This window comes from Salmo trutta, chromosome 18 (assembly GCF_901001165.1).
Source record: "Salmo trutta chromosome 18, fSalTru1.1, whole genome shotgun sequence".
NCBI lineage: Eukaryota > Metazoa > Chordata > Actinopteri > Salmoniformes > Salmonidae > Salmo > Salmo trutta.
The window spans coordinates 58599123-58610309 of NC_042974.1; positions in this window are offsets into that span (position 1 = coordinate 58599123).

An 11187-nucleotide genomic window follows, 5' to 3' on the forward strand; every position below is an offset into this window, starting at 1 on the left:
GAGAAGGCAGCCATACAGTATCTCTGTTGTCCTCATGGTGGAATGTAAGTTGATCAGGGAGGAACAGACAGAGTGTACTTCTGTCAGGGAAGTGCAGGAGGTACAGTGTAAGGAACAGAGTAGGGAGGGGTGACATGAATAGTTCTGTCTCATAAGTGATCCTGCGACCCCCTGTCCACCAATCTCACGAGAATGATCTTACATTCGCTACAGTATTTGATTGCCTGTAGAATATAGGCCATTAATGACCAGCTTCCAAACCAAAAGCACTTAGCCTGAGGAGCTACAGTACATAGCTGGAGAAGAGAAGTGTTCCAAGTGATTTCACAGGTCAGCGTATCCAATCATGGCCTGGTACCAGGGAGCCACCCTCCACCCCACTGGCCCCATGACCACAGAGAGAGCACCATCTGGAGACCACAGAGCCCTCACCTCCACCCCCACTAGCCCCTTGTCGCTCTGCCCTCAGGCCTTCCAAGAAAACAACCACAGCTGTTACTCAGAAAGAACCATGTTCAAAATTGGATAACAACATGATTAAGATACTTTACTTTTTATACTGCATATAGTGTAGATCCATGAAACAAAACAACTACTAAAGCTTTTGATATGTCAGGGCAAATTCTGTACTAAACAGTCTGCAGGCTGAAGACACAGTGATGTTGCGGCATGAGAGGTGGTAGCGTTTTGTACCCCCCATTAGTTCCCTTTTCTCTACTTCCTCTGAATTGTCACAGTGCAGTTCCAGGGCTGATTGCCGCCGGTGGGCATGAACACAACTGACAGGGAGAGAACACAAACACGCACACACATACAGGGAGTTAAAAGTCTGACTGACAATAATGAAAACACAGAGTTCGGAGGGGCTTCATCTGTCTGGGCGGGTTGTTGGCCTCCTCTGTGTAAGCTGTAATTCATTGTGTCATCGCTCCCCTGCAACACGTAAAGTATGACACACAGCACACAAACACACACCACAATGAGGTAAACAAACACTGCCTCTGACATGACTGATCATCCTCCTGCCTCATCCCATGCAGGCTCAGGAGTGGGATGCAGGACGGTAGAAAATACATTCCATTTTCTGAGGGGCGTTGGAGCTCACCCTGTAAACAGTTGTTCACTGTCACTTTCTGCTCCCTGTGTGAATAGAAACACATGGGTTACTATTTGGTAGGTTCCCATATCTGTATGGATAAAGGGCTGTCTAGTTGTGGATTAACAGGAGAAGGCATCAAAGGGGAAGGGTGTGGGGTTGAAATAAAGACCTGCCACTCACCTTGCCTCAAATGTCTCAGTAAGGTTCTGTACTTGAAGAATGTTCAGTGTTTGTTCAGTTAGTCGGCCTGGGAACAGAAGGCTGGATGACATTTACTAGGTTGTCATCTTTCACACTACTGACTGGACTCCCACTCTTTGAAAGTCAGTTGGGCTTTTTAACAGAAAGTTTTAACAAACAACTATTTGCCAAACAACCACCTGTTACTTTCTTTCAATAACAAACTTTGTTATTTTTTCGTCTTTTCACTGGTTTACTCTTTGTGACTGATTTATGGAAATTGGATGGGTGTCTTCACCATTTCAACTAGTCTAACAAACATTCAGGACTTTCACCAGTCTTATATAACTTCAATAGCCCAGTTGGTTTTTCAGGTAGCCTAGGTTTGTTCTTCTCCATCTGTCAATCATCCCTGCTCAACACATGGACAGCTTGCTAGTCGCCAGCCTGTCTGCATTCCATTATTGTAGGCTTCCTTCGACACTAATGGAGCTATTTCAGAAAGCAATAAACTGTGGGGAACATTTGCTGAGATGCAGCAGGGAACACTGAAATGAAGACTAGCACGACGCATCGCTAAGATGTCTCCCCCAGGTCCCCAAGGCAAAATTCTTATTCCAAATAATGCTATTAGATTGAGAGAAATGAAAAAAATAAACCATAAGTATTCTCCCAGATATGGAGGGAAGGCAGCGGCTCATGTTGAGGACATGAAAATAAAATAAACAGGTAGTCTCACCTGTTAGTAGACCAGCTAACCTGGATAAAGTGCTTGCTTTTTTGTTGTTGCTTGTTACAGGCTGTCATCCATGCTAGATCAAACAATGATGTGGTGATACACAAAGGTAGGCCGGATAACAAGTTACATTTTGATTTTCAAGACAATTTTCAAGGGGTTAAAGGTCATTGGTGAATATGGGCATAATGGAAATGGTAATAGATTTAGGTCAAATGTATTAATTCTCAACAAAAACGGAATGGATAATCAAACAAGCACAGACTATGGAATGGATGCATTAATAGTTACTTTTCAAGCAGTTATTTAAGAAATAAGGCATGAGTAATATGGTCAATATACCACTGCTAAGGGCTGTACTTTGCACGACGCAATGCGGAGTGTCTGGATACAGATGTGCCTTATTGCTATTATAAACTGGTTACCAATGTAATTGGGGTGGCAGGTAGCTTAGTGTTTAGAGTGTTGAGCAAGTAACCGAAAGGTTGTGAGATCAAATCCCCGAGCTGACAAGGTAAAAGTATTTTGTTCTGCCCCTGAACAAGGCAGTTTACCCACTGTTCCTAGGCTTTCATTGTAAATGAGAATTTGTTCTTAACTGACTTGCCTAGTTAAATAAATAAAAAAATGAGTGCAGTAAAAATAAATGATTTGTCATACTGGTGGTATACGTCTGATAGACCATGGCTGTCAGCCAATCAGCATTCAGGGCTTGAACCATCCAGTTTATAATATGCTTTAAGACTTGTGAATATACAGAAAATGTGAACATTCAGATGTTTTCAGCTACAGTTGTGGTCTGTACATCCCTCCCTAACTTGTAGGCTTACCCAGTATCGAAGGCTTGGCAATCTTTGAACGTCATTAAACCTTTTGGTGCTTCACAGTTTGGATTGATTAATTGAGTGATCAGTGCAAAGATGAATTTTTTTTGCACAATAAAGTCGGGGACTTATTTCTATTGTGGTCCTTATTTTTTACATAAATACATTTACAATTACATAGATACAGACACAAAAATGTTCTACTGTTCACACATTAGCCAGCTTTTGACATCTTTTTTTAAAAGTGGTTATGGCTGGTAAGGCTTTGAGTTGCTGTGGTAGTTCAACTCCCGGTGTATAAAAATGTGTTCTTACCAGATAGACGTTTATATTTAAAACAGCGAATATTAGAGTCTCTGGCTCTGGTTTTATGCTGGTGGACATCTCTAATAAATAAAAAATAGTTGGATAGGTACCTGAGGGCTGAGTCAATCTTTTTCAACTTAAAATGCTCGACCTCCAGATGAGTATGAGGGGGGAGTTGAAGTACAATTCTTACAAGCTTGTTTTGACTGGTCTGTAGCTTATTCTTAGATCTTTTGGGCTGCTGATGAAACATGATCTGCAGGCATAATCAAAGTGACACTGGACTAGCGCACTTTCCAGAGAATTTAGGGTGTCTATACCTAGGTTTCCATCCAATTGGCGACAGATTTTCATGCGAATATTCAAAAATCTGCATAAAAACAATATGAGCATTTTCCAATAAGAGTTGTGTGTCCATCAAATTGACTTGTTGGAGATAAAAGTCTGTGCGTAAATACATAGTGCACATAAAAATTACTTTTGCGGCTAAATTCCCATGTACCGAATAAAAAAATCCAAGTTAAATGGGTTTCCATGGCGTTTCCAACTCTAGGCCTACTGATGGTTTTGTCACAAAAAATGTTGTGTAGATATAGTGAATTAATATGCCCATTCTGGTACAGTATTGGCAGGTGCGCTCTAAATCAAATCACATTTTATTTGTCACATGCTTCGAATACAACAGTGAAATGCTTACTTACAAGCCCTTAACCAACAATGCAGTTTTAAGGAAAATACAAAAAAGGTACACAATAAAATAACAATAGCGAGGCTATATACAGGGGGTACCGGCAGTGGCGGATTTAGGTTTAGGCGACATAGGCAGCATCTTGCCGCACAAAAAAAATCGTAATGGTGACATTTGCGCGGTCGGTTTTCTATCGCTCATTTGCACGTCACGTCAATGATATCATATCACTGTGTGGGACTGTGGGTCAATTAACCTTTTCGGAGTGGGCACCCTAATTCTAGTTTGTGAACTAGGCAGGCTACTGCCTGGGAAGGTCTCCCAAGTACGAGATGTGGAGGGGGCGGGGGTAGGTTGGCCTCAGGTCTCCCCAATGGAAGCCCGAGGTAGGGAGAGCGGGGTAATATATCAAATAGCGCACCTCTAATTTTGTATAGTACTAATGCAATTAGTAAAATCAGTCACACTACGAAATTATACCAAATAAATCCCAATTCATTCATAATACTGTGAATGTATAGTTTCACAGACATTGTTGCATTTTTTCTGGTTTGTGGGAAATCGTTAATAATATAAAAGCAGTCTGCACACCACCAAGGTGAATTGGTTGAGTCTTGACTCTTAGTTGACAGTGTTGGGGGATTAGTAATGCATTGATACTCAAGTGCCAAATCAACACAAATTTGTTTCTATTTGTCTTTGTTACTTTTTGATATATATGGGTCTTATTTTTGTATATATTTTTATATTTACATAGTTTTAAAAGTGATGATTATTTATTTGTGTTGTTCCAATTGTCTGAAGAAAAATTACAGTTAGTGTAAAATAGCTCTGAAATGGGGGTTCGTCCAGGGAGCCATACAAGCTAGAACCGCCACTGGGTACTGGTACAGAGTCAATGTGCGGGGGCACTGGTTAGTCGAGGTAATTCAGGTAATTTGTACACGTAGGTAAAGATATTAAAGTGACTATGCATAGATAATAAACAGAGAGTAGCAGCAGCATAAAAGAGGGGGGCAATGCAAATAGTCTGGGTAGCCATTTGATTAGATGTTTAGGAGTCTCATGGCTTGGGGGTAGAAGCTGTTTTTCTTATAAGCTTCCGGGTTAGAGTCCCGCTCCTTGAAAATGGCAGCTCTACCCTTTAGCCCAGTGCAGATGTTGCCTGTAATCCATGGCTTCTGGTTGGCGTATGTATGTACGGTCACTGTGGGGACGACGTTATCGATGCACTTATTGATGAAGCCAGTGACTGATGTGGTGTACTCCTCAATGCCATCGGAAGAATCCTGGAACATATTCCAGTCTGTGCTATCAAAACAGTCCTGTAGTTTAGCATCTGCTTCATCTGACCACTTTTTTTATTGACTGAGTCACTGGTGCTTTCTGCTTTAGTTTGTGCTTGTACGCAGGAATCAGGAGGATAGAATTATGGTCAGATTTGCCAAATGGAGGGAGAGATTTGTACGCATCTCTGTGTCTGGAGTAAAGGTGGTCTAGAGTTTTTCCCCTCTGGTTGCCAACAGATTGCAGATACAGTGCGGGTATAGCCTAATAAACTGCATGGCATCGTGACAGTTTTTATCCTACATGTACTTTACTCACATAAAAAGGTTAGATGGCAACCTGGTTAACGTCAAGCCATTTTGAAGATGATGAAATTATATTTTGAATGAAAGTGTGCATGCCTACAGGAGACATTTGAAGTATCCTAATCAGATTAAAAGATTGTGACTGGTTGTGTTTATGCATCTTATAAAAAGGTAATACATTTTAAAAGTTAAAGGACAAATATTTTGCTGAAATGGAAGCGGTAGGTTATAGGTGTACGAGGAATAACCAGTCGGATTGGAGAGGAGGCAGAGCCACATTATTATAGGACGACTTGGTAGAATGATGATCCGCAACAGACAGTGCATCTAAGTCAAATATTAAATAGAAGTAAAAATACAGCCAGACTGGCCTGCTTTGTGTGCCTTTCTAGACATCATAAATTGTAGAGAGTAGACCCAAAACTGATCCAACTGGAAAGAAACATTCAAATCACAGGGCTTTTGCGCAGTGTCGTTATTAAATGGAAATGTTCACTGCAGCCTAGAGTAGAATTTTGTACTCCCTTAAAAACAAAAAGCATTTATTCATTGCATTGTGGTATTTGGGCAGTCGAGGTAGGATAATTCTATAGTACCTAAAACAAGATCAATATGGCAGCTATTTGAGCTGCATGTCTCATGTCTTCACTGTTCTTTCATATGCAACGATGAACCTCGTTTCTCCAGCTGCCTATCAGTTATTCCTATTTGTTCTTGTGGATTCATACTGAAAATGTATCCAGCTTTGAATGCTTTTATGTGTGGTAGTTAGCCTATTGCAGATCTGGGCAAATGATCCACCTACCACTATTGTCACTATGAATAGTGGACAGGGCAGGATAGACCGTTAGACTATACTGACCTGTGGTATAGTAAAAGTTTCCGCGTGGAAAAGCAAGTACCAAAACACCTTGATATAGGGGAGGAACATGCAAGCAGATGAGGACATGTGGCTAGGATGGAAGACATTATATAGTAAAACTTGCAGAAGAGTGAATGTAAACCAGGGAGAAAACACACTACCCTCCCCTGTGCCCAATAATATAAAAAACACAACCCTTCCCAATGAAATTCTAACTGTCCCTTTACTCAATTTGATTTTGAGATTAAAAAAACGGCTGCATTGGACCTTTTAACTTGTTGGTGACAGGGGGCAGTATTCAGAAATTCAGATGAATACGTGCCCAAATTAAACTGCCGGCTTCTCGGGCCCAGAAGGTAGGATATGCATATTATTAGTAGATTTGGATAGAAAACACTCTGAAGTTTCTAAAACTGTTTGAATGATGTCTGTGAGTATAACAAAACTCATATGGCAGGCAAAAACCTGAGAAAAAAAAAATCGAACCCAGAAGTGACTTGTAGTTTTTCTATCTAATTCCTATTCAAACTACAGTGTTTGTGGGGTCATTTTGCACTTCCTAAGGCTTCCATTGGCTGTCAACAGCCTTTAGAAACTTGTTTCATCCTTCTACTGTTACTGGGCAGAGAATAGGAGCCCAGTCAATCAGTGGACTGCCTGGGACCAGTGAGTTGTTTACTGCGCTGGCACACTGGTGCGCCGCTCCTTCTTTTTCCACTGTAATGAATATGAAATTGTCTGGTTGGAAAATTATCGAAGTTTTATGTTAAAAAGACCCTAAGGATTGATCGTAAACATCGTTTGACATGTTTCTACGAACGGTAATGGAACTATTTGACTTTTCGTCTCTGGTTTTGCGCTCGCAAGTTATGCCTTTGGATAAGTGATTTGAACGCGGGAACAAAACGGAGTTATTTGGACATAAATATGGAGTATTTCGAACAAAAAGAACATTTCTTGTGGAAGTGGGAGTCCTGGGAGTGCATTCCGATGAAGATAAGCAAAGGTAAGGGAAGATTTATAATACTAATTCTGAGTTTAGTTGACTCCAGAACTTGGCGGGTAACTGTATAACTTGCTTTGATGGCTGAGCTCTGTACTCAGAATATTGAAAAATGTGCTTCGCCGTAAAGCTATTTTAAAATGTGACACAGCGGTTGTATTAAGAAGTGTATCTATAATTCAAAGTGTAGTTTGTAGCTGATAACCTCTCTGGGCCAGTGGGACGCTTGCGTCCCACCTACTCAACAGCCAGTGTAATCCCGTGGCGCGATATTCAAATACCTTAGAAATGCTATTACTTCAATTTCTCAAACATATGACTATTTTACACCATTTTAAAGACAAGACTCTCGTTAATCTAACCACACTGTCCGATTTCAAAAAGGCTTTACAACGAAAGCAAAACATTAGATTATGTCAGCAGAGTACCCAGCCAGAAATAATCAGACACCCATTTTTCAAGCTAGCATATAATGTCACATAAACCTAAACCACAGCTAAATGCAGCACTAACCTTTGATGATCTTCATCAGATGACAATCCTAGGACATTATGTTATACAATACATGCATGTTTTGTTCAATCAAGTTCATATTTATATAAAAAAACAGCTTTTTACATTAGCATGTGACTAGCATGTGACTAGCATTCCCACCGAACACTTCCGGTGAATTTACTAAATTACTCACGATAAACGTTCACAAAAAACATAACAATTATTTTAAGAATTATAGATACAGAACTCCTTTATGCACTCGCTATGTCCGATTTTAAAATAGCTTTTCGGTGAAAGCACATTTTGCAATATTCTGAGTAGATAGCCCGGCCATCACAGGCTAGCTATTTTGACACCCACCAAGTGTGGTACTCACCAAACTCTGATTTACTATTAGAAAAGTTTGATTACCTTTGCTGTTCTTCGTCAGAATGCACTCCCAGGACTTCTACTTCAATAACAAATGTTGGTTTGCTTCCAAATAATCCATAGTTTTATCCAAATAGCGGCGTTTTGTTCGTGCGTTCAAGACACTATCCGAAGGGTAAAGAAGGGTGACACGCCCGACGCGTTTCGTGACAAAAAATTTCAAAATATTCCATTACCGTACTTCGAAGCATGTCAAACGCTGTTTAAAATCAATTTTTATGCTATTTTTCTCGTAAAAAAGTGATAATATTCCGACCGGGAGTCGTTGTTTTCGTTCAAAGAGAGAGAAAGTAAACATGGTGTCGGCTCGTGCACGCGCCTCCAGTCTCATTGTCCTCAGATCGACCACTTACAAAATGCGCTACTGTTTTTCAGCCAGGGCCTGCAAAGCCACCATTCATCGTTCTGGCGCCTTCTGAGAGTCTATGGGAGCGTTAGAAAATGTCACGTTATGCCAGAGATCCCCTGTTTTGGTTAGAGATGATCAAGAAGGCCAAGAAAAAGTCAGAGAGAGCGCTTCCTGTTTGGAATCTTCTCAGGTTTTGGCCTGCCAAATGAGTTCTGTTATACTCACAGACACCATTCAATCAGTTTTAGACACGTTAGGGTGTTTTCTATCCAAATAAAACAATTATATGCATATTCTAGTTACTGGGCAGGAGTAGTAACCAGATTAAATCAGGTACGTTTTTTATCCGGCCGTGCAAATACTGCCCTCTATCCCCAACAGGTTAAGGAGAAGTCTGTCTATAATTCTTTCAATAACTGTTGTAAATTTTATCAACGTTTATAATGAGTATTTTTGTAAATTCATGTGCTCATTCACCGAGAGTTTTGGTGGGAATACATTTTCTGAACATCATATCCATAAATGGGGTTTATGGATATAAATATGAACTTTATCGAACAAAACATACATGTATTTTGTAACATTGAGTCCTGGGATTGTCATCTGATAAAGATCATCAAAGGTTAGTTATTCATTTTAGCTGTATTTCTGGTTTTTGTGACGCCTCTCCTTGCTTGGAAAATGGCTGTGTGGTTTTTCATGTTTAGGCGCTGTCCTAACATAATCTATGTTATGCTTTCGCCGTAAAGCCTTTTTGAAATCGGACACTGTGGTTGGATTAAGGAGCATCTTATCTTTAAAATGGTGTATAATACTTGTGTGTTTGAGAAATTTGAATTATGAGATTATGAGACGCTAGCGTCCCACATGTCCCAGAGAGGTTTTAATGCATACTCATTACAAAGTAACTATAAATATGTTTATTCCATATTCTATGCGTGTGTATGTATAATAAAATAGTCTGTTCAGTAAATTTGTTCAGAATCGCTGCTTGTACATTTGAAACCCAATACTGTATCTCTGGCACAGAAAGTCATATTCTTAAAAGGTAAAGTTCTCCTGGTTTAGTGGGGTCTCCCAAAGTTTTTTCAAAGGGTCTACATCATCAGAGAAGGGTCCTTCGTGATGCTACAGACCACAAATCTAGCTGAAAATATCAGAATTGTCATATTTTTTGTAAATTTGAATGTCTTAAAGCATAATGACTTCATGAAAAGTAACTATTAATGCATCCATTCCATAGTCTGTGTTTGTTTGATAATCCATTCCGTTTGTGTTGAGAATGTCAGGATTTTTGACCCTAATCTATTATCTTTCCATTATGCTCATATTCACCAATTTGACATTTAACCCCTTGAAAATGACCTTGAAAATCAAAATGTAACTTGTTATCCGGCCTATATTTGTGTATCACCCTATCATTGTTTGATCTAGCATGGATGACAGCCTGTAACAAGCAAGCATTTTTCCCAAGTTTGCTGGTATGCTATGTCCTGCTTCACGGTGATCTCTCATTAATGCTCCCTCATCCCCCTCTATCTATGGTGTGTTTTTACATCATTACATGTGCTTAGCATGTTGACACTAACAATTCATCTCTCTATGTTATTAATTGAACTAGTAAAAATAGAAGCACGATTACAAAAACAGAAATCCAATCAAATATGCTTCTTTAATGCCGGTCCACAGATAAGGTTAATCGTTCAATAAGAACATACAACGCATATTTAGAATTAAATCACTCTCACTGTTTCATGAAACAACCCCCTCAACAATGCTAATTAATCACACTATCTTTTCCCGCATTGGATATATCCGCCTTAGCTTTCTCATCCCCTCTTTAATTAGATTTACCTCCATACTGTAATGTTAGTGTTTGGATTAAGTGGAATTACCCAGGAATGCTAATGTTTTAAATCCTCTTTAGCCTTTGACTCCCCGTGTATCAGCCGCTTGACACATGTTGTGTTGTGGGTTTATATGTTACTCAAAAATATACAGCAGATATTAGCTGGAGCTTCCCTGTTGGGTCATAACCGTAATCAGTCTGTTCTGTATTCCGACTCAGAGCAGTGGAACGATTCCATCATTCTGGAGATTCATTCCGAGTTCCGTCAGAGGATTTTTCTAACCCTGTATGGTCTCCTTTAGAATCTTGCTGGATGGGTATTAAAACCAAAGATGAGGGGGCAGAAGTGAGGATGAGGATGTCTGGGAGAGGAGAAGATGAGAGACGAGATGAGAGGGAGGGGGCGGCAGGGCCATCGTTCTCTACCTTCTCCGTCCTGTCCTACATGATTGGGCATGATTCTCAAAAGATAGCTTTGTTAGAAAATGAGTCCACTTGGGGCCCATTGGGACCCAAGTTGAAACTTAAGTATCAGATTCAACATTTTCCCAGAGCTGGTTGGTTCCTTGCGAGAGGAGAGTGACTGTGGAAATATGTAAATGTTCCCTGATACTCTCCCTGAGCGTCTTGCCTCCCCACCACACACTCTCCCTCATTGTAATGAAGTGTAGTGTGGAAAGTGGCTCACCTGTCTCCAAAAATTCCCACTCAGTCTCTCTCTCTCTATCCATCTGTCTGTCTCTCCATCTCACTCTCCATCTGTCTCTCTCCATCT